This window comes from Pleurodeles waltl, chromosome 8 (genome assembly GCF_031143425.1).
Source record: "Pleurodeles waltl isolate 20211129_DDA chromosome 8, aPleWal1.hap1.20221129, whole genome shotgun sequence".
Classification (NCBI taxonomy): Eukaryota; Metazoa; Chordata; class Amphibia; order Caudata; family Salamandridae; genus Pleurodeles; species Pleurodeles waltl.
In genome coordinates this window covers 266,242,663-266,268,367 of record NC_090447.1, presented here as the reverse complement: position 1 = coordinate 266,268,367, position 25,705 = coordinate 266,242,663, and the positions used below count along the sequence as shown (strand labels likewise).

Here is a 25,705-nt window from a genome sequence, read left to right as displayed (position 1 = left end):
GACTAATCATCAAGTTCTTCCTTTATAACCATTTCTTAATTATTAAAGATTTCCAGACTGTTTCATTGCCTCGACATCTGGTATTAGCCAAGCTGCAGCACATTAAGGTCCATCTTCATGTGCTCATTAAGAGCGAGTGCGTCTCTTGTAGCGCTATTTAAATGAAAATGTCTTCCTTTGTAGTTTTGTAGGGACATTACTTGTACACCACAAACCAGAACAAAAATTTCAACAGTAGACAATTTCACATTGAAAGTCATTTTAATCACCTTACATAAAAGGCACTCTTCTCATTTTAATGATGCATTTCTGGCAATTCCGAACAGTGCTTCCAATTTGCAGCACTGTAGCCAGACAGGTAGGGAAACAATATGCTGGCGAGGCAAACATATTATGAATTCTCCTGTGATGGACTACGGTAAGGCCAGATGTCAAAGACCTGGCAACAGATAATTTGTCAGTAATTTTCTATCCAGGCAAAATCTGTGACCTATTGAACTAAATAAATATATGTAATCAGTGCCTGCTCAAGTTATCAATTAGCACCAGAGGACAAGCATAGCGTACTGTCAAATAGAGGACACGCGCTGCCTGCACTCGTGTCATGGGTGGGAGGTTATCTGCATGGACTTTAGCACAAAATCATTCCATGCATCTTTAGCAGGCCTGTCAAACTCTCAAAGTCGAGAGGAAAGATCAGTGTTTTTTCAGTAATATTAGTTGCTGTTAACTAGGGATTCATTTTTTAAACAAAATATCGTCAGAATTGACATTAAAAATACTTTTTTTCTTACCCCCCCCAATGAAGATGTGCTCTCCACCGATAGTAAAAATACATTAAATAATATACTTCCGAAGAAACTAAATTATTTTAATTGAAATTATAATACCTCACTTCTAGAAAGTCCACCAAGAAGTACCAACAAACACATGAAAAAACTCAAATGACTCCCATGCACGTTAGTCAACAATGTAGTATAAGTTATGCAAGGAAAAAATAATTGATGTATTAATTCATAATTTGAAATGCAAAAAGTAGGGTTTATGAAGAGTTTATAAATCTGATGGTATTCTGGCCTTCTGCTGCATGATTTTGATAATAGGTACGCAACTAAACACCTGCTTCAGAATTTTGAGGTATTTCGTGAACTGAGCACTTGGAAGATGGTGGTTTATGTGTTCATGCCAGCAATTAACTAATAAGTCCTACTCGTCAATGGGATATTGATGTCTTACTTTTGCTCTGTCCAGCAGTGGCAGTCATGACAGAAAGCTCTTGAACTTGTTTATTCACACTTGTTTAATCCTGTTTCCACACACTGCCTCACTGCCTTTGGGGCTGGGAAGATGGATGAGGGGAACCAAAGCCATGAGGAGCTGGGGGTCAGAATGTCACTAGATCTCATTAACTACATCACTCACCACACCATAGATTCCAGAGGTCACCTCAACTGAGCTCTCCACAGCAGGGACATGGCTGCCTGGCAGAATCGGTTTCTTGTACTTTGCACACAATGAGATGTTATGTGCTATTGTTCCTATGATCCAACAATCTTAGTCCTCACAGTAACACATAGTAACCTACAGCTTACATTACTTATATTTAATTGGAATGCTTATTTCTTTTTACGTTGTTTTTCTAAAATGGTCAGTGTCACTGAAGAAAAATCAATGTGTGGAATTTGAAAGCATAATAGTTATTATTTACAAGCATTTGCAGTGCAACGGGTCTCACATTTTGTCGAGTTAGAGCTATTAGCGTTGTAAACTTCTAACCAGACTTTTCTTGCCACATTAAATGAAAAAAAAACGAGCGCAATCGTGCTGTGTAAAACACAGCGCGATCGCGCTGCGAAATAAAGGGAAAAAGTAGTCCAGAAACCATACGGAAAACATGGAGTTTTGTATGTTTCCAGTAGTTGGTCGGTGTGCTCGAGGAGGGCTAAACATCAGAAAAGGCACGATGTATGCATGCCTTACACTAATGAAGGCACGCAGATTTTAAAAGGCAAGCTCACAAACCAATGAAAGGGACTGACGTAACATGGGTGTGGTTAGAAGCCCAAAGAGAAATTACATCAGGGGACGAAGCGCTTTGCGCTCACCCCTAAAAACGAACATTTGAACAGCACCTGGATCCCCTCACACTACTGCTAACCATTTAGAAGATCTAAAGATCCAAGAATTAGTTATCACTTTAAAAAAATCGGTTAAATGTGTCTAAAATGTATAGAGGCTGTTGTACAGTAAATTCACTTTGTGAACCTTATTTGTAAGACTACACCTACCTAAAGATGCTGTCTCCAATAGTACCATATGTACATCACAATGAGCTAGATTCGCTGATGATAAGCAAGTTGCATAGTTGCTTTCATGTGCTACTCATTCAAATGTTCAAAGAGCTCTAAGGCACATCATTAAAATGTATGGCAGTTGTAGAATTATTTGAGTACTCTCATACATAAGTATTTATGTATATGAAATTGTGACTGGTGATCTGTTCTAGATGTGTAATGTGAACACATATAAACAATTACATATTTGTCTTTTTTGTTTCTACATTGGAAAAATAACTGTACCATACAAAGAAACGATTTTGTTTTCTACCCTCCCCCATTTTATCCCTGAAAATGCAACTGTGCCTGCCCCTCTCATTCTTAACCATGGAAATGTAAATTCAGTAATTCCACCATATTGTTCAAATGCTTGCATTAATTAGCACAACCCACTGGCAATAGAAAAGGATGACACCCATCATTATGTGAATCAAGAATACAACTTGACACAAAGAAATGTGGGTTGTGGCACTTCTGGGTGGTGTGTTTACATGTTATTGGCTTCATTATTTCAGGTCCAGTATGATAACTATGAGACTCACCAAACAAAAAAAAAATGTGATCAAATGCTCCATCACACGCCATCCGAGATGTTTCTTATTCTAGTGTACTGGCCTTGATGTGCACTATGTAATCTTAGAAATAGAACAGAATACGCGTTTCTTTATTTTGCATTTCTACAACTATATCGGTAATAACAGGCCTCATCATTGGTACAATGAGCAAACTGAATGGAAATGATACTGCGTATTAAAAATATGCTGATGTAAAAATAGTTTTTAAGTACCCATTCTTGCAATTAATCCGCTATTTGTACATAGCATGAATAATTATTCAGCATGTAAATTCCCAACTTAGTTACTTTCCAGTGTTGTAGTTATTTTTGTGCTCATGCATTTTCAGACACTGCGAAAGGGGTACTTTAATTTTAGCACTTTCCTTTACATATTTTGGCCCTAAGCAGATCAAAGGCAAATGTGACCAGATCGCAGACTACTGTGTGAGAGACACTGCAACACTGGTCATCACGTGCAATGAATGACCTTACAAAGGCAGCTATCACACTGCAAACACTATGTTTGCATATGCTTGCTGTCCATCAAAGTTCACTCACTGAAACAACTAATTTAGTCCTATAATTTGTATTAGCTCTCTTCAAGAAGAAAAACTAAGCCACTGCTCTGAAGACAAAATGACTGTGAGGTGTTTGCAAACAGACGAGCGCGGGGTGAGCTGTGGCCTTGTCTCAAAGATTCTATCAGCTAGTCTCAGTAAATGTGCGAGTCCTGCAGAATCATTTTTTTTCGGACCAGTGCTGTCAGCGACTGAACTTCTGACCTTCATGATTAGGGTCCTGCCAGGTCAATATGGTTGCCAAGGAAACCAGGTTTTGTTTCATTCACTTTGTCACACAGCACTGCACATTTTCTCAACAAAAAATAGTCTCAGCATATAAAGCGCACTGTATTTTCCTATGCAGTGTAAAGATCATAGTAGGAAAAGTAACTAGCATGTTACTGTATGTGTTTTTGTAGTTTTGGCTAGTATTGTTAGTATGTTAAAAAGAAGAGTGGTGTAACTGGGCTTCAGCATCGTGCAAACATATTCGCTCTTGCACCCTTCATTCTGACTAGTTGAAATGTACATGAATGATTCTATTTGTGGTAACAATATCTCCCAAGTATATGCCACGAGGAGTTTTACTAGTAGAAAGACACTAAAGGACCAATCACTGGTTAAATATAAATACTGATTCTCTATGCAAGAAATTGGACGTTTGCTTTGCCACAGGAACTCAATCAGAGTATGGATGGTGTGCCAGGACGTGTGCAGTGCTGTAAATAACATGTGACTATTATCTAATTGAATGATACACAATTTACAAACCTGAGGGTGGCGAAAGGCTGAGTTGGCCTCCTAGAAATTGTAATTCTTGACAAATGATTTCAACATGGAGTGTTACCTCACTGACCCATCTTGCAGTTATTAAGCAAGGACACTCTCCAAAACTCTCTGTTGAAAATTCATTTTAGTTTTGCCTTCATACTCACTTGACACCCTGATTAATGAGTATTGCCATTTGATCTCAATGAAGATTTCATTCACTGGTCTGTCTTTCATTTTTATTTCTGTTTTTTTTCTAAAATGTGTGAGGGGCAGAAGATGAAATTTTAAGTGTCACAGAATCGTCTGATTGAGATTACAGGGGCAAAGCATGCTTGGCTTGCTATGGTGACAAAATGTTCCATATTTTGATAGAGATGTCAAACATACCATAGAGGTATCAAGCCACCTTGGGCATGAATTTTGAGCAATAGTTAATTCATACTTAACCTTATATGTTGTAGGTGTAATTGCATAGTATCATAGTACTCAGTCTATCTAGCTGTGTCTAACACGTTCCTCCATTTAAAGAATGAAAATCAAAATCACTCACATAGAGGAAAAATACTAGTTTTTTGGTTTCACTTTAAGCACACAAACACACACAAACAACGAAACACATTAAGTTTAGTTATAGAATATTATGCATGGTCAGCTGTGAACTACTATGAATATCATCATAGATTAGCTGAATGTGACATTAAGAGAGGGGGTACAATATTACGGAGAGGTTTATGTTTTGAGCTCTTTTATTGGAGTCTGACTAAGCCAACTTAAGGTTGAATGAGAAAATATAAAGGCAAGCAGAAACAAATATTGTTGAATAAAAACATTACATTAGTGGGATTTTTGCTCCTGAGAAAACATTCTGAGAAAAAGAAACCCTTATTTGAAAAAAACATTGATATACTGTGCTCCAAGGCTCTGCAACATCTACAACGTCTATATATTAAAGTTCAATTATCTGGTCCAGTTGAAATAGCGTATTTCCTTCGCCTGAGAACAGGAGAGTCCCAAATCCCACAAGAATTTAGTCAAAGTTTGCAAATCGTATTAGAAATTGCTTTTGTATAAATAAATAGGCACAGGCAATTGTAATTAAAGGAGGCCATGGTTGATTTGAACTGCTACAGAATAAACAAAGATAATTTTATTTGGATGAATCTCTGCTTATATACAACTGGGAGTATCTCTTTATCGAAGCATGGTTGTTGTTTAAAAACATTAGTATCAATTATATAACATGTTCAGTGGCATTCGGCAAAATACACTTTGGGGCTCATTATAAGTGTGGCGGTCTATAGACCACCACAGTACAACCCCGGTGGTCGGACCGCCAGCTCAGCCAGGATCTTGGATCCCGTTGGTCTGGAGGTGGCCCTAATCCACAGGGCAGCACTGCAAGTAGCGCTGCCCTGGGGATTACAACCTCGCACTCTGCCAGTGGTTTCATGGCCATAGCACTGCCATGAAAAGGCTGGTCGAAAACAGGGGCAGGGGGCAATGGGGGGGCGCCCTGCACTGCCCATGCACTTTGCATGGGTACTGCAGGGGCTCCCCTGGCCAGCACCGTCGCAATGTTCACTGTCTGCTTTGCAGACAGTGAACATTGTGAGAGGGCTGGCGTACCCTGCAGGCGACAGCATTGCCGGCGGCTCAATTACGTGCCAGAGACAATGCTGTAGCCTGTTTCTCGCTAGGTCAGTGGGCGGAAACCGCCGACCTAGCAGGAAAACCATAATAGTGCCGGCTGAGAGGTTGCCACGTAGGCAGCATCCACCTTGTCGTGAATTTAGCTGACTGAGTTTTCCATCCGCCAAACTCGTAACCAAAACCCTTTGGGGGTTATTCTAACTTTGGAGGAGGTGTTAATCCGTCTGGAGGAGGTGTTAATCCGTCCCAAAAGTGACGGAAAAGTGACGGATTTACCACCAGCCGTATTACGAGTCCATTATATCCTATGGAACTCGTAATACGGCTGGTGGTATATCCGTCACTTTACCGTCACTTTTGGAACGGATTAACACTCCTCCAAAGTTAGAATAACCCCCTTTGTCTTTCCAAAAAGAAAATGCCTTTATTTGGAGGTTGATGCTGATTATCACCAATTAATCTTTCATGAAGCTGAACCAGATCTACAAAGAACAAAAATCAGTGATAGAATATTGTTCTCTGCATTATAAATATCTCTGACTATCCATGTGTCTTCAGGGTACCTAGTCTAGAGTCCTGAGCCTAACCCATGGTTTCTGGGCATTTTTTCTTCATTGATATATTTTATGTGCTGGGGTGAATTTCAAGCCTAAATTGGCCTTTCTTGGTCATGTAAGGTCAAGGAATATTGCACAGCAGCGATTCCATTGAGCTACTCTAGCCAACTTGGTATCTATCATGAAAGGTTTCAGTCCATATCCTAGAGCGTAAAGAAACACTACTTTATAATCTGCAAAATTGGCTCAAGAGAGAGATTACAATCCTTCAGTGGCAATTAGAAGAAAGCATAGGCCAAGGAGTTCAGCTTTAACTTTATAAGACAATGGTGCTGATGACAGCTCCCATTTGCACTGTCACATGCCTGGGTTTCTACATTTTTTAACATATCTCTGTTAGATAGTCTTCAATTCACAAAACTCCCTCTTCTAATATGACCTGAGCACCATACATTTTATTTTGTTTGTGTGAATGTGTTTTGGGATAAAAAGACTTTGGATGTTCATCAGTGATCACTTAAATCCTAATCTCGGCTAGCGGTACAGGGTAATGAACAGATTGCAGCAATGCAGTTGATTTTCACCCATATTTTTTATGGAACACCATCTAGGTTCTCTGGTGGTATTAATAGTTTCCCAGCAAATATTTTTAATATTAAAGGTAGAAAAACATAGCCTTGCTTTCATCACTGAGACGTGGCAAATGTTTTGCAAAAGGAAGCTATTATTCCCCATTTTAATCTGTATTGTGATAATATGCTTCAATGCCCCTTAATAAGTGTGCAAGTCTGAACCATATGGGAATTGTGTCAACACAGAACAAAGCATCCCTCAAGAATACAAAGCTGACATACAAGGCTGCCTTTAAGCGGAGCAACTATCCAATCAGAACCAAGATGGCCTCCAAATTGTTGGATGTGTCCCATCTCTGTATAAAGCCAGCTTGATACCAGATGATTAAATCCATAACATTTACATCTAATTTAAAGCTTCCTTTCCTGGGGGTGAAAATGTCAATCAGTGGAAGAGCTTAAATATAAATCAAAACACTTTCCCCATACTTGTGATTACACAGGCGGAAACTCTATTTGCACAAATATTTGCAAACTGGTTGCTATTAATTAATAGTTCGACATTCATGATCAAGATGCTACCTAGAAAGTCTACATTTAAACAAATGATATACTTCCATTAAATTAGGTAAGCCAATGTGTTCTAATCTTATATTTTAATTCAGAAGCACAGAATTTACTAAGGTAGAGGAACAACAGTTTTAACAAAGCAACACATACTGACTAAAAATGCAAAAGAAATGCATATGATGAGTACTTGTAGTTCATACAAGTGTCATGTTTTTGTAGTAGAATATACTATTGGCTAGAGGCAGTCAGTTTCCCATTCCATTCATTCTCTGCTGCCAGTCAAAACAAGTAGGATCATCTTCAAGTTATTCAATATGTGGGCCACACTAACTGCCATGGAAGCAGACTTTTCTGACTTCCCTTAAGTCTTACTCTTAGCAACTATTTTGCCTGCAGTCAGGGGTGGCTCCTTCGCTATGGCAAAGGAGCATCGCCCCCCTGGCCAAGAGCCAGGAGATGAAAAATGAAACAATAGTTGCACTATTGTTTTATTTTTAATCTGCTGGCTCAGCCAGCAGTACAGGGAGCGGTGGGGCCAGGCAACAGGAGGTGGGGGGAGGAGAGAGTGTTGACTTAAGGGCGCATGTGTTTGGACAGCCATCTCAGGCCGGAAAAACACACATGCGCACTCTGGTTTCTCCAGCCCGGCTGTGTTTAACAGCCGAGCTGGAGAAACTGCACAGACCCCACTGCACTGTCTGAGCAGTTGTGACTGCCACTCAGACCAATCCTGGCACTGCTTCCATGCTATGTTTGGCACGAAAGCAGAGCCAGGATTGTTGTGGAGCCTGTGCTGGTGTCCCAGTGAACGTCAGGACACCCCATGGAGGGAAGAGGAGCGTGAGGCGGCAGGAGACAGAGGCAGCGGTAAGGTAAGTTTATTTTATTCTTTATTCCACCCCCCTCTGTTCTCTTCCCCCTACCCCTCCCCTTGAGACTTGCGGTGACCACCACTGCTTGCATTTAATATTATTATGCACTGCAGCACACCTATAGATTGATAAACAGCTTTTACATAATGACTATTATTTTTGTTTCAAACCTTGAAAATATTTAATTTAAAATAACTTTATAACAAGACTAGAGTCAAAGTTATAACAATGTTAAAAAGTAATGATGCAAAAAAAGGTAGCAGCAGTTGATAAAATTCTTAACCCCACTAGGAACAGAAAAACTTCAGCACAAGATAAAAAGTTGTCTCTCCTAACAATCTGTCAAATTATTTCAGAATGAAAGCACAAGGGAGACTTGAACTTTTGTTTGATGCCAACACAATTTAATGGTATTTAGGAAGCAAGGTACAACTAAACTAAGTTTAGAGACCAGATGTCAGAATCAGTGGTAGGCAAGATTATCAGAGAAAACGGTTTTAATAAGAGTGCAACAAAACAATATTGTATTTTCTGTCCTTGAAAATATGCAATTATTGCAATTGAGATACACCTTGGTAAAAGAGGGATTGCCTTAACCGTGTAAAGGAGGAATGTACTCAAAGCTGGAATCAATAAAGATAAAACAATGTACATACTAATTCAGAAGTTCTCCCACTACTCATAAAGCATTATTGCGATTTTTTTAAAGTAGGGAATTTCCCTTACCCGAATCCATTTTGTCCCCTACAAGCGGAACCATTCAATAGACATTGCTGAAAAAATAGGAATGCTCCCTTTTGTTAAAAACGTGTATTATTTCCCTGAAAAGTAGTGCGAAAAATGTGTAATATTGTGCAGATGCTGGCACTTCTTTCATACCTTATGCTCTACACAATTTGCTGAATAAACTGAAGAATTGTGCTCCCCATGTCTCTCAGACAATGATCAATGTCCTTCTTTAAGAGTCCAATCTGGAATCAGAGTTGTTTTTCACACATAAGCATTGCTGCATCTATAAGTTACATAGGGTCACTGGTACCCACACACCGTATCACAAGGTATGGGCCACATTATTTATCCAATTAAATTATATAAAGTGTTACGAGATTTCCAACGGAATGCCAGGTTGCAGTCACGAGCTGAGGACAATACTTTTGCTAAACGTTGTGTTGCGCTTCATAAAAGCAAAATCCTCCTTATTGTCACACTGGTAAACCCATGCAATGGTCTGTATATACACACTCTACCACACAGATATGGCTTTATTTCTACCATCATTTTGAAGACACGCAAGTAATTTCATGTCTATGGTGTTTGATCACTTTTCACACCAAGTCTGATGCCCTAATTAATTATAAGTGAGTCAGAGTTTTCCAACCTTTAAACAGACCCATTGTTTGTTCAGAGGTTGGAATTTCATGTTTGGTATATTTTACTATACCCAAAAACTACCAGGTTCATTGAATACCTTTGCTTCAATTAAATCTCGGCAGGTTAAACAGGTAGATGTAGGTACTTAAAGCACCAAAATATGCAGCTTATTCCCAAGAAGCTCGTAATAGTGGCTTTAAAAAAAAAAAAAAAAAAAAAAAAATATTGAACTCAAAGTGTCAACTTATATTGGGTGTGATAACTAGTACGTGCGCCTCCAACATAATCAGATTCAGGGCCTGTATTTGCTAAATAAATATATATCAGTATATGCTAAATAAATATATATCAAAACCCCTGCAGGTAAATACACCAAATATAACCATACCTTCATCTGTAGGCTCTTCTAATGCTTTTTACCACTATTTCTTTCCCAATTAATTTTCTAAAAGATGTGCATTGTGTGATTATTTGTGTAGCTTGTTACAGGTAGTCAAGACAAGGAACTATATGCTGGTGACATGTTTAATTTTATTGAGAGGCTCAACCTCGTTTCACTTCATGCACTAAATTCACATGCAAGGTATTCTGTTTCTTGAATTCATATTTTTCTTATATAAAAAAACACAGGAATTCACAAACCACTTAACATCTAGTAATGCGAAGGCCTTCACTCATTGATGCACTTGTATCTGCAGTTGTATTCACTATCTTTGAATATTAAAATAATTGCAGAATATCTTTACTAAAGTCTCTCGACCAATTACACGTCTTTGGAGGATCAAAAGAGAAACAGATTAAAAAGATTTTTTCATAGCTTTAAACCATTACTTTTTGTTGCATGCACTAAGTACCTTGAAATTACTTAAATTTGAACACAATGGATGGCCAGGTTGCTAAATAGTTTCAAAGTTTGGAGAAGACCATTGTTGGCCCAGTTCTAAATATTGCAAAATAAATCCAAAATGCGATACGCATGAAAGTTTGAAATAAAAAATTCATGTGTGTGTGAAATTGTCATCTTGTGGACTGAACATAAATAGATAGTCATCTAAAAATGAAATTTAGTGCCTTGATTTACATTTTTCGCAATATTTAATGATCAACATCACTTCAATCAAACATGCTTGCAGAACAATTTAAAATGGAGATGTGCTTACCTAAACATTCTGTGAACTTACCATTCCTTTGTAGGCTTTTTTTATTCGTCTCAATGAGAAAGACTTTGGCATTTACTCTAACAGCCATGTGGGCCATGACAAAACACGAATACAGCAATACATAGTTCATTCTTTTTCAGCTGACCGCTGAAATAATTATTATCAATTTGGCATGTGAGTCTCAAACATAAGCCTAACACGTAGAGGATTCTATTCGAGACCTACGTCCTTTAGGAGGCACTGTTCTGGTATGACTGATTCCATCCCAGCCCTGCTGAGATTTGAGAAGGAGCGAAAGAGGGCCGAAGCTTGTGCCTCATTCTTTAACCCAATCTTCCAACTCAAGCCCTACTGCAGAACTAGGAGGTAGAAAGCCATAGCGTTTGAAAGTTGTGTTTTGGATTGTATGGGAGCCTGAAAGTGATGCTGAAAATATTACTTTTAGTAGCAGAATTGTGCTTCAGAAAAAGAGTGGGCCGTTGAATGTATGTGTTTTTTGTTCGTGCGAGATGGGTAGGTGTAATGATAAGCTCTAAAATGTGTCTGACTGTGAAAATCATGAGCTCCTACAAACGGTGACGATTAGAGTATGAGAAGCTAAATGGATTTATTTGGCTTTGTACTTAACCTCTCGGATATGTTTTAAATATTGTAAGGAAAGGATTTTGTTAGCCTAATTTACATATCAGTTAATTTTCGATGATTTTGCATGAATCAGAATTATATCAAACATCAGATGTGTGTATATGCGGGTGTGTTGTGTGTGTGTTGAATACACACAAACAATTGGTTTTGTGGATTAGTACAATATCAGGGCATTGTTACATGTTCAAAGCCATTATGTAGCCATCACATGAAGCAACACCATTGGTTTCCAGCAAACCCCAGCTTTAAAAGAAGAAGTCAGGCAGGAGGACATCATTACTCCCTCATGTGATCCTCCTCATCCTGGTCGCTACTAAAGAGGACTGGGAGGAGGAGGATCCCTAATCGGGGTAATGAAGATTACCAGTAAGTAACTGAACATTTACCATCACCCATCTGAACACCACTTCCTGCATTCTCCTATTTCAGTCACATCCTTAGGGTATACCATCTCCAAGGCATCTCTAGCAAAGGCTGAACACATCTAAGGGCATTTTCTGCGTCTGCTATGTTGAGAATCCTATGAAAGCCTCTGAGCTTCTCGTGCCAAAAGTCGGCTAAATAGCTCAGTGAGATAAGAGTTTACTGCTTGTATCTATGCAAATTACCAGCACATCCACCACAGCCTTTCATACACCTGAAGTCACTGAATTCAGTACTGTTGCATTTATTAACTCTATGCACATAATCTATAGAGCTTAAGTACTGCTAACCCGTTACTTTTATTTGTTTGCATACAAAGTAAGTTATGTATTATTTCAAAAATCAATGGAGTGATTGTTAAAATGCAGGTGTTCCAGCCAGCCATTTCACCTTGTCTCTGTTGGTTTCCTGTTCTTGCTGAGTATCTCAGATTCATTGTTGTGTTCATTCAGTAACCTACATCCAGCTATTTTCAATAATATTGTCAAAATCTAAAAACAGCTTTATAAATATGTTTTGTGAGCACATTATCAGTAGCTGTGAGCACAAACTATTATTTTAACTTGGGTTAATTGGCTGCAAATATTATTAGCAAGCAAGGTGGCTCAATATCCTTAAAATATTTAAAAATGAGAAAATCATCACATCACTGGCAGGATCAATTTAGAAGGAATGAAACATGTAAAATTTGGGGATCGTTCTCTTTGATCACTCATGCTCATACAAACTCCACTCAATTGGTAAACAAGCATTTGCAAAGAAAATGGGTCTCCCCTAGACAACAGCTACTGGCTTGCACAATGTATATTTGCCATGTGTACAAAAGTGTGGTAGCTGCTCAGCATGGCTAAAAAGTGGTGGCATGGACTGCTGTAGAGTGGATTTGTTGGCGTAGAGTTTTGGAGAGTGGAGTGGGGGAGTAGAGTGCCATAGAGTTGAGGGGAGTAGAGTTGAGTGGTTCAGTGGCACAGAGTGTCGTAGACTGCATTGTCATAGAGTGAAGTGGCATAAAGTGGGTAGGGTAGAATAGTGTGGATTGGGTTAGTGTGGATTGAGGTAGTGGGGTGGATTGGATTGGAATAGAGTGGGGTAGACTGGATTGGGGTGAATGAAGTGGGGCGGACGGACTGGGGTGGACTGGAGTGGGTAGACTAGATGAGGTGGATTGAATTTGAGTGGATTGAAATGGGGTGAGGTGAGGTGAGTTGGGGTAGATTATATTAGTGTGGGTGGATTGGATTGATAGGACTGGGGTGGATTGGACTGGGGTGGATTGGACTGGGGAAGACTGGAGTGGGGTGGAGTGGAGTGTGTCAGGTGGACTACAGTGGGGTGGATTGGATTGGACTGGAGTAGGGTGGATTGAACTGGAATGGGGTGGACTGGAGAATGGTGGATTGGAACGGAGTGGGGGTAAATTGGAATGAATTGATTGGAAAGAGTAGGGTGGACAGAACTGGGATGGATTGGAGTAGAGTGAGGTGGACTAGATTGGAGTGGGGTGAATTGGAGTGGGATGGAGTGCATGGGGTGGACTGGATAGGAGTGGGTGGGGAATTGAATAAGGGTGATGTGGGGTGGATTGGAGTGGTGTGGACTGGAATGATGTAAAATGGATTGGATTTAGGTGGGGTGGGTTGGGGTGGATTGGATTGGGTGGACTGGACCAGGGTGGTGTGAATGTGATTGAGGTGGATTGGACTGAAGTGGATTGGGGTGGGGGATTAAAGTAGGGTGGGGTGGATTGGAGTAGGGTGGACTGGAGTGGGGTAGGGTGTATTGTGTGTGGTGAATTGGACTGGAATGGGGTGGAATTTTGGGAGTGGGTGAATTTGATTGAAGTGGACTGGATCTGGTGGATTGGACGGGATTTGAGTGGGATGGATTATGATAGTATGGACTGGAGTGGGGTGAGGTAGATTGGACTGGAGTGGGATGGATTAAGGTAGTTTGGAGTGGGTGGTTTGAAGTGGAATGGATTAAGGTGGACTGGATGGACCGGGTGGGTGGATTGGACAGGAGTGAGGAGAACTGTGTTGCAGTGAATTGGAGTTGGGTGGAATGGATTTGAGTGGGTGGAATGGATTGGTGGGGTGAATAACTGTGGGGTGAATTGTTTTTGTTTGGAGTGGGGCAGACGGTAGAGGGGCAGATTGGAGTGGGACAGATTGTTTTGGACTGGAGTTGGGTAGATTATTTTGAATTGGAGTAGGGCAGATTGTTCTGGGTTGGATTGGGGAAGATTGTTGTGGATTGGAGTAAGGCAGATTGTTTTGGGATTGGAGTGGGGCAGGCTGGAGTGGGGCAGATTGTTCTGGATTGGAGTGGGGGAGGTTGAAATGTGACAGATTGTTTTGGTTTGGAATTGGGCAGATTGTTTTAGACTGGAGTGGGGCAGATTGTTTTGGACTGGAGTGGGGCAGATTCTTCTGGAGTGAGGCAGGTTGGTCTGGGGTGAGGGAGATTGTTTTGGATTGGAGTGGGGCAGATCATTTTAGATTGGAGTGACGCAGATTGTTTTAGATTAAAGTGAGGCAGATTGTTTTGAATGGATGTGGGGAACATTATTTTGGATTGGAGTGGAGTGAGGCAGACTGGAGTGGGGCAGACTGGAGTGCAGCTGATTGTTTTGAAGTGGAGTAGGTCAGATTGTTTTACATTGGAGCAGATTGTTTTGGACTTTTGTGGGGTGGGTTTGAAGCATTGGAGTGGACTCGATTGGGGTGAGTGGTTTGGATTGGGGAGAGTTTGATTGAACTGGGGTGGAGTGGGGAGGATTGGATAGGTTTGGGATGATTGGGATTGAGTGGGTTGGACTGACGTTGATTGGATTCGAGCGTACTGCACGATTATGTGTTAAAACAGTTTCAGAAAATACACATGAAGAAATAATGTTGTGTTGCAATATTTAGTACAAGATAATCATCAGCATTTGAGAACAGTGCTCACAAGCAAAAACAAAACATGATTGCAAAGGGAGAAGAAAAGACTTGGCGAAATAAAAGAAAGTTGACTATAGAAAAAAAAACTTTGCAATTTTATATGCCCTGCTGGACACGTTTTTGCCAGTCACACGCCTACCGGCAGGACACTAGAAGTTAAAGAGATCAATATAGTACCTCAGTCACATCGGGAGCAGTGGATGTGCACTGATTACGTTGAACCAATCAGTGTGTGGTCTCTGCTCTGCAGAGTGGAAAATAAATAATGCCAGGCTGTAAAGAAGAGTGCCAGGCAAGCTATCAAATGTTAAGCAATGGGAGGTCTCAAAACCTATTTTTGTCAACATAGGTGTCTCGCAAGCGAGTCACATGTGTTAGCGCATGCTCTCGTAGGCTCACGCTGAAAAAAGCAAGTCAACAATGACTGGTTACCACGGGTGGTATTCAGTGCCCATTTAAACAAAACAGAATTAGAGGGCCAGGGGTACGTCTGTGACCCAATACGGTCACATGGCTATGATGCATGAGGCATAGCCCATGCAAACTGGGCCATTCTTCATTTTCTATCCATTTTAGAGATGGAAAACAAGCTGTGTTCAAATGCCTCCAGCTATATGAAAAATATAACTTTCCCCTCAATTGTTGGTCACCAAAGCCCATATTTAGAGAGGATATTCACATTTACAAAATGATAGAAAACGGATTCAAAGATAAAACAAAGAAAAACACCTCAAATTAATGTTTTTATCTCTGTCAAGGAAGAATGAATGTATATGTTTGTTAAAAAAAATAAAGAAATTTTTTAGTAAATGATTTCCTGCTGGCACAATGCAAAAAGGTGGTGGCCACTTCAATGGTTACCTCCATTATGAAAGGGACATTGTACTACTTGCAGTGCAGCACACTACAACAGAATCTCTTATTAGCTCTGCATCACAATTATTGCCTCCCTTATTTGTGGCTTGATGGTGGATATGGTAGTGATCATAACACCCAGAGCAGATTCCAAAATACAGATTGCACAACAATGGGCATCTGTTGCATATAAATCATAGAACACATTACTATGAGTTTAGTCGCCTCAGAATACAGTAAAAGAACTGGTGTTCTGTGTTTCACGCTTACCTTATGTTCCTTATGTGATTTTCCAAAGTCATCCAAATCGCAAGCAGGTATACAATAGTTCATAGTGGGGAGGCAAATATGAAACTATTGCAAAATACATGATTAAGATTCCATTGAATAACTAAGCATCAGAAAAAACAATCTAATCAATACAGGAAGGGATTTGCATTTGCTTCACAGTCATTTAATAGAAAGAGTGATCAAATAAATTACAGACTGTGCTGTGCTGATTTATAAGACTGTCAGCATGAACTCCAATTGCGGTTTATGGTGAAATCTGACACCAAAATTGAAGCAATTCCTCTGATTAATTATATATTATTGGCGAGTTACAAAAATACAGCAAACCTATCGGTCTGTTTTTTCTAACCTTTCCTTGAACACAGTTCACACTTGACAGATGCTGTCAGTGTATCAGCGGTTATGATGCCAGACCTACATTGTTCAACATTCTGTCACACAATCAATAGCTAACTTTTGTCAATAACGAATATGAAGGCCCAATCAAAAACAACTCAATAGTATTTTCTTTGCAAGTTACTAAGGGGGTCATTACGACACTGGCAGTAACCGCTGTGCGGCCGCCAATGCGGCCGCACTCCCGTGGCCCCCATTACGACATTCCCGCTGGGCCGGCGGGGATGAGGCCGCAACGTATGAGCCGGCTCCTAATGGAGCCGGCGGTGTTGCGGCCGTGCGACGGGTGCAGTTGCTATGCAGACAGTGAAAAGCTGGCCGGGGCCCTGTTCGGGGGGCCCTGCACTGCCCATGCCAGTGCATGGGCAGTGCAGGGGCCCCCAGGGGCCCCAGGACACCCCTTACCGCCAGCCTCTTCCTGGCGGTGCAAACCGCCAGAAACAGGCTGGCGGTAGGGGTGTCATAATCCCCAGGGCAGCGCTGCTTGCAGCGCTGCCCTGGAGGATTATCACCGCCGGGGCTAAAACGGCGGGAAACCGCCGGCCCCGGCGGTGCGACCGCAGCGCTACCGCCGCGGTCGTAATAAGGGCCTCCGTACCGCCAGCCTGTTGGCGGTACGGACGCTACATTACCCCTGGCGGTGACCCCCTATATGTTCTAAGGGTTTTACAGTCTTGTGGATTTTTGTGCGTGTGGTTTTAACACAGTAAGTATGATTTGCATCATAAAGTTATATAATTTAATAATTACAAATGTACTAGGAAGTTTAAAGTATTCAAAGAAAGCATAAACAAATTAGTATTTGAAAATGTAGCCACTTAGACATCAATATTATAGCATCAACACCCCTGGTAAGAGGTAAAAAAAGCAACATCACCTCAACACAAAGGTGATTAAAATAAGAGGTTTCATAAATGAGCCTTAGTATTAACAATATGTTACTAAGCAATAGGTAATAGAAAACTCTTTTGGACTGGAGTGTGGCAGAGAGGTACAGGAAAGTTAAAGTGAGGGAATGTGAAATTATGAGAGGACATTCCCTCGTGATTTTAGTTTTCCACTGAGACTGCTTAATAAGAACAGGAAAATATGTACTTGGTATTCAACTTATATTTCACGAATTTGCATTTCCATGTTTGTAAGGTCTCTTGGTTATAACGGGTTGTAGGTTGTTGAAGAGCAGGCAGAGACACCAAAGAACAGTTCAGCATATTTGTTGGTACTGTATACTGCATGAGGGTGCTATTATTTGGCCAACATAAGACAAGACTGAATAACCAAATCCCTACTGGCAAGAACTGAATAACACTGACATTTATGAAATTTGTGTTTGCAATTCAACATTGAAAGGTGTCTAAGTTGCCACATTTACAAGAGACTAGGGCTGTCCAGGATCTGAGAAATAACACGGATAAACAAAACAACATGCATTATCTGTAGATGAGAGAAATGATATAATAATTTTCTGTATCATAATAAATATCTTATCATAATAAGAATTTGATCATCAGCAACTACTCGTTATTGCTAGGCAATGAAGAAGAGGTTGATGACCTCCCAGTTCTAAATACTGGCCTGTTTACAGCTTTGCGATTCTGTTTAATGGAGAAGGCCATGTCCATCCTTTAGAGGACTTCGCATTTACCTATATTTTAGCTTGCCTGCTTCTGTGCTTATTGATGGCCTTTACATTCGGCATCATCAAACTTCCTCTTCAAACTGATAGAGGGTGGCAGCCATGCTGAGAAGGCCATCTCCACCATGCTCAAAGGTATGCAGTGGCACATCTAAATAAGAGGCAATGGTGCAAAGTGAAGTCAATGTGTAGCGAGGGAGCACGGGTCCCAATACAAGCAAGGACAAAGAACCCGTACCTCCAGGATTCCTAGTAAACGTCAGCCAGAAATAGAATGCAGAGGACTCCCAGGCCAAAGAGGATGCCACTGCACATGCCCCACTACTTACAGCTGTGCCCGACTCTGGCATTCAATAATCATAATAAGAATAACTATTTTCCCAAGCACTTAAAACATTACATTTTTACCTTCAGTAGTGCTGTAGATGCAGGCTAGTGTTTCCCAAATTAAAAGAACTCAGTTTGTTGACTTTGGAATAGCAAAAAGAAGAGATTGCCCTGCTAAAAGTCTAGGCATTGGCATTCAGGCTACACGGAGAATAGCCCCATGTTAAATATTACTAGCTTACATTATAATGGTCATTGTGTGGATATTCCAAATGGAATGTTAGTAATTAATTATATTAAATACCAAGAAGCAATACAGTTTGAGACAAGTTCTCTAATACTATTTATACCCAGCAAATATCTCCCAGTTTGGATTTATCTCCAGACTCTGCTATTACAAAACACAAGTGTGATACTACAATAATTTAAAAAATCAATAACACAAGGAAGAAGTATGATAATATAATACACATTTCAGAGACCATACTATTGAGCACTTGTTTCAACCAACTGTGCCTAATGACACGCTATTCACATTGAAAGACTTAGGGCCAGATGTATCAAAGGGTTTTTACTCATTCTCTGTCTATGGGAAAATGTGTTTGTACATATGGCTCTTAGTTCTTTTTCCACTAAATGACTGATGCTAGAAAGTCAGTTTATTTACGGCACAGCTCCATCCCCATCCCGGAACTGATGTTGTAAATCTGTGAAAAAGACTAATTTTCTCGGGTTATCTGTAAGAGGAGGGAACAGCACTATGCCAGGTTTCATGTTTATAAATATACACCCCGAGGGAGGCTGGTGTGATGTCTCAACACATTTTTACTGGAAGACACCGAAGTGACATATTTATATCTTCCCCTTCAGCATCAAAACACACCAGTAGTCATAAATGAAATTTTCTTAATTAAAAAAAACACACCAATATGTAACACTTAAGATAAAAATGTGTCCTACATCTAGAACATTGGCTGTCGTAAAATTTGAAATTACGAAAATAAATGGTTTAATCACGTTTGGAAAAAAACCAGAAATCAGAAATAATTAAAATCCACAAAGTCGCAAAAAGTGGAGGAAGCGAAGAATGACATTTCCACTGGAACTGATAGAAAAGGATCTGCAAACATTGCACATTAGCGATTGCAGAACAGGAACCTAGCAGTCCTCAGGGGAAACAGTGAACTATCCCAGCATGGTGTATCTTGCTTTTATGCACATCATCCCTTACTCAAAGTAAACAAGCATTTGCAATGCAATGGGTCTCGCGTTTGCTCGAGGTAGAGCTATTAGCACTGTAAATTCTTAACTGGACTTTTCTTTTGACATAGTGAGCCAATTCAAAGTGCCGCCGTGAGGACGAAGAGAGAGACAAAAGGAAAAAGAAGTTCGCTCGTAGTCAAAGTTATTGGCAAAAGTGCAATTATCCATGTAAAGGGGTCGATGGCCAAGCGCTAACAAAAACCACCTAAGGAGGGACAAATGTAAAGCAGTTACCAATGAAAAGAAAGAGTTTTTTTAAGGCAAGCCCATGAACAAGTGATAGTATTGGACGTGCGGTGGGTTCAGTTAAAAGCCCCAATACATACCAACACGTCAGAAAAGCAGCGTTTGCGTGCTGCTATGTACGACCTAAAAAGGAAGGAAACTGTCAAAAAATCCTTTCTGGCATAAAGTGGCTTGTGAGAAAAATACCTATGACCCTTCTCGGTAGCCATATCTACTACTGTAACCTCTTGTATTTAGAACATACGGCATCAATTTGGTTTGTATTTAGACTAACTATGATCATTATATTTGGCCAAGGTCCTAAATTTGGTAATCCAGCAATAGGTGACCTATAAATAATGCAGCGGTTTCTCTTTTACCCGATTATCACAGTTCAGGCCCCTGCCTCCATATCTGAGGGCAGACTGTGCTGCGCAGTCACAGAATTCAATCTGGCTTCCAAGATCTGGAATTTAATTACGAAGCTGATGTAGTTACTTCTTTATAAGCCAAGTCAGAATCTACTTCTGCGTGTTTACACTGCACAAAAACAAGGTAAATCCCAGTTAATATTTCAAGACCTTGTGTTGGCTTTTGAAAGTAGAAAATCAGAAAAACGAGAAAAAAGGTTTCATCGATGACCCAAGACTGTTGAACCATCAGCTCTTTGGCTGGAAAGCATTCAGCACCTTATTTAATCGCCCCTTGACGCACAGGAACAGCTCTGAAAAAAGGAAAAAATTATCTGGGCACTTCATCAATTTTTCATGAATTTTCATTTAGGCCAGAGCCCCCTCTTGCACCGGTCGATAGATCAAGCTGCTGTCACATATTTAACACCTGGGCCTGGAACTGCCATCTCAAGGGACGCCCAGAGACTGTGGCGGCTGTAGATGAGTGGCTGTCTCAGTATGCAGGAAGAGTCACCCCTGCCCTTTATGCCACTTTCACGGGGCATCATGCGTTTTGGAAAGAGAACTCAACCTTATTGACTAATGTCAATTTCTGTACTGATACTTTTTCATGGAAAAAGATGGTTTGGTGAGGTTTATGTTTCACTGATATTCAGGGGGGTATTTAAATTCAGACAATGTAGGAAATCCATTGATTGCTTTGCACAAAGGAATGTCAGATCAATAGGTAACTTAAAAAAATGATTTAAGACATATATGTTTAAACAATTTTTAACATACAAGGTACATGCAGGAACACGCACAAAAACACCTCTGAACACCATAACACCAATCACTTAAAGTGAACCCTTTGCACCATTTTCACAAAACGTACAGGGGTGAAGCATCCTTCTCACAAAGCACCGTGTTAGCCCAATGATTTAGGATTATATATATTCTCCATTCTCAACCTGACCCTCGACAGGACTGAAGGAAAGAAAAAAACGTGTAAACGTCCATGTGCTCCTGCATATCACGTTTTCTACATGTAGAACTGTTCAAATATACATTTGTGAATTGTTATATGAATACGAAATTCTACAAGAGTGTTTGACAGTGACAGTTCCCAGCAGTATTTTTGGAACTTTTTGAAATTCCCACAGAAATTGGACATATCCCTGAAAGCGTATATTTAAGACTTTTTCAGGGACACTTTCATGAAAGTGTCCCAAAGTTTTTAAAAGGAAGAATAAAGTTCTTGTACAATATTTCTATTTTACACTTAGGACAGGCAGTCTCTGATCAAAAAGGGCATTCATGGTTTGCATTTATCAACTATGACTAGTTTCAGGTATTGCAGCATTTCAACCTGCACAATGAGATTATTAAACACATTTGCCAGAGGAATAAAAGCAGGATGATTCAATAAGCCAGTATGTGTCTTCTGTATCGTTACAAAAGCAACACTGGAGCAAGTACATAAAAGAAACACTGCACTGATATAACTCCATAAAAGAGTATGCTAAGACATGCTTTCAGATTTTCCAGTTGAGCCCTGTGCTTGCCAACCGAACAATTTAATAACTATTTTGAAGCCAACAAATATATATGGATGTGAATACCCCAAATAAAAATTAAGATAGAATCACAACTGCCAGGCCTTGTGAATACCGCCCTCGATGATTTCTTATGTAAAGTGATTCTACAATGGAACCTAGGAGGCATGAGTCATTTTTTTTTCTCAAGCCATTTATACTCTGCTGTGGTAAGAACAAGTTTACACTGCAGTATTAAATGTGCGAATCTGTATTTGTTGGTACACTTGTCTGAAATGGCACGTTATTTACACAAACAAGAGCCACGTTATTATATATATATATATATATATATATATATATATATATATACAGAGAGAGAGAGAGAGAGGGAGAGAGAGAGAGAGAAGAGCAGTTGAAAGGCTACTAGTGAAGGGGCGAGTGAAGGCCATACTCTGGACATTTCTACAGAGGTAACTTTGACAGGTAACCTGAGGCGACATGCGCTGAAGCAGATTTTTTTACTATTAGAAACGTTATGAAAGTATATTTCTTTTGAATGAAGAGTGATCGGATGAATTGCCCATTTTGATAGACATTTAAACTAGAACCTGATTCCATTAAGTCTAACAGATGATAGTGCTTAAGCTGATAATGCTTTTGTCTTCAAAGAACATGTAGAAAAGTATTGCATGCAAATTTTATATGTTCAGCCATGCATTGATCAACAGCTTGGTAGACCTATGAAATAGAATGAAAGTTCATCCAGTTGACCACATGTGGTACAAAAGGGTCCAGAGTGTGGGTACCATACTTCCAGGTTTTCTGACTAGACACAGGGCTGGTTGCACAGAGGGAGGGTTCCTGATCTCACTGCATCCTTCATTCACTGATGGATATGGTATGCACTGATCTCATTTAGTCACAGCAGAAACAAAATAACCTAAGTCTACCTTAAAGTAATGCAGAAGTCTAGTAGGCTACAGATTTGAGCCTCCATACTCTACTGCTTATGCACGTCCTGAGCAGTGGAATGTTGATTTATGCCCCTAGCATAATGGTAGACATTCAGTTCAACAATTAATGCTGTAACATAAATGCTGTTTTCAAGATAGATTTGGATAAAGAAAAGGGAGGCTCCTGAGATAAACAGACTCCTTGCTTGAACACATGTACACTTAGAATTGATGCACGCAAGTGCAGTGTGTGCATGCCAATATGTATAGTGTTCACCACAGAGCACCTATCAGAGCTGCGCTTGCAACCCGCACCTCCCCAACTCGTATTTCCCAATTGTATGTCAAGCCCTACTAGGCCCAGAAAATATGGCGCCTCATTTGGGAGACATTTATTCCAAAGATTTATTTTTCCCAAAGCATGGGTGTGACCATATCTTGTGACTCTGGCCCTGCAAGTCTGTATGTTCTACATCAGCTGCAGGGAGTGGTCTTGCTAAGTAAGCAAGTCCAATCTAACAAAGTTAGCAAATAATTGTTAATATGACAACCAACATTAACAAGCATGCCTCCTTTATACATTCATAGAGTATCTACCAAAAAGCTAATTTGCAAACAAAACAATAGCCAGACTGAGGGCGCACTCTAAAATATGCCAATGAGGTGGGAAAAGGTCAGTGTTGTTAAAAGGAAATCCCTTCCTGCATGGATAAGATGAAGCCATGTTAGTCACTGTGATCTGTAGCAGTGCCATTACATTTGCCCCAGTGAGTCCTGGCCACTACCTAATCTTCTGCAAGTCAAGGCACTCCAGCCACCTAAACATACCTCCAGGGAAACAATGAAACACTGTTTTCGAAAATTAAAGGGCATTCTCACAGTGTCTGTTAAAGATATAAAACATGTGAATCTCCAATATACTAGGTAAACTATATGGCATCGTGTTCTCTGGTCATTTGGCTTCTAAACATTGTTTAGAACATGTTGATTTGTGCATTTTGATGTCCTGCTCAGCCTATATATGTATAAAATGTTTTTCTAACAGATTGTTCTTATGACAAATAAATATTTATTTTTGTAGGGAGGTGAAGAGTGTGTCACTAAGAGGTTTCCTTTAACAAACTGGATGTTTCTAGTCCCAGATAAACAGAATAAAACGATAGCCAGACACAAAGCAGAACCTAATTCTGTCACTACAAGTGTTTCCCTTTAATCCCTTTAGAGATTACTGAAATAATTCAGTCAGCTAAATTTCAAAGCTACAAAAACAGTAATACAATCGGGTGTCAGGTGCACGATTCAGAGCCACACGTTTCAGCCTTGTTCCTACCTCACATGCCCCATTCTATGGTCTTGCCTTAAAATACACAACCCCTAAGCCTTCTTTTATTTTCTTTGTAACCATCTGCTACGAGGCCTTTAGATCATGCGTGACCACTCACCAGCTGTGGCGTTTGAGACTTTAACTCGAGTGTGTCCATAGTACAACTGTAGTTTAATGCCAGGCCCTAAACTATGGCTCGGCTGCCTACACCCGCAAGATAAATATTTATTTAAGAAATGTTAGCTGCTGTCTGGGCACCATGTGTGAATTCTCCAAATGGCCACGTTTCAGCAGCCAGATGGTCATAAAAGGTCTTCAGTTTCATTGGTTTCACCAACTCAGTATACTACATCCAATTTATTCATTGAGCATTTCATGATTTTACAAATAGTTTGACCTTTCAACTATGAATAAAAACAGTGACGCTCTCAGTGTTATTTGAGAACCAGTGTTATCGAATAACCAGCATTGTGTGGCATATCATTTGGCTTTTTTGGAAAACAGGGGCGTCAAATGGGGGGGGAAGTTTGTCTTGCAGTACAAAATGGCCTACAGACTAGTTTATATTTCAATGGAGTCCTTTAAACTGGCTATAGCTAGCAAGATGGCTCAGCAGGGTAAATTAATGTTGCGGGGATTTGAAGTCATAACCTAGAAGCCCAGCAAAGTAGGCCTTTTTTCCTTGCGAGGTCAATAAATTGTGTTTTAAAAATTGGTAATAAATTATATTATCCACAGTGCCCAGAAAAGTCAGAAGTACAAAAAGAAGAGCTATTAAACCCCCAAACTATTTGTTCATATTATACATGGTATAATATTAAGTCTCCAGTTGCTAGTACAATTTTTAATACAAGTTTAGTGTGTTGCTTGCCATTAAAGAAGAAAACCAGAGGTGTGGGAAATAGTTAAGTAGGTTACCTTCAAAATGTGATAACCTAGAATGTGCTGACAGCCGCTAAAACGAGTGTTAAGGGCACACATATGAAAACTAGAGGAATTTTATCATGGTGTTGAAGGCAATGAGGAAGGGTATTGTAATGTAATGTCAAATGTAAAGGATACAGTGTCAACAACAGTATTTATATGAAGCAGTAAGGCAGAAAACAATGATACAGCCCCACTTTTATGTGGGAATGTCAACGGGTCAGTGGTCAAAATGAATACAATGAAAAACAGCGTTATTATACATGGGATAGTAAATTCAAAAAACACAATAAAGATGGCTACCTAATGTGACACCAATTGTTTTTTAATGGTGGTGTTAATAGGAACGTAGCAAATAAAAAACAAGCATTTGCAAAGCAATGGGTCTTGTGTTTGCTGGAGTTATAGCTAGTAGCATTGTAAATACCTAACTAGACTTTTCTTGACACATAAATTGAAAATGTAAAGTGAAACAGTTGACATGAGCAAGTCAATTCAAAGCGCCACGGCCGCCATGATCGTGAGTGTGATGGAGACACACAAAAAGAAAAAGAAGTTCACTCGCAGTCAAACATACCGGCAAACATGGAATTATC

At 39.9% G+C, this 25,705-nt stretch overlaps 1 protein-coding gene across 14 annotated transcripts in view; it reads right to left on the bottom strand.

Moving 5' to 3' along the window:
* The window catches only part of ROBO2 (roundabout guidance receptor 2), a 709,977-nt gene that overhangs the window by 622,668 nt on the left and 61,604 nt on the right, over positions 1-25,705 (bottom strand). The gene's annotated exons all lie outside the window — the stretch shown is intronic.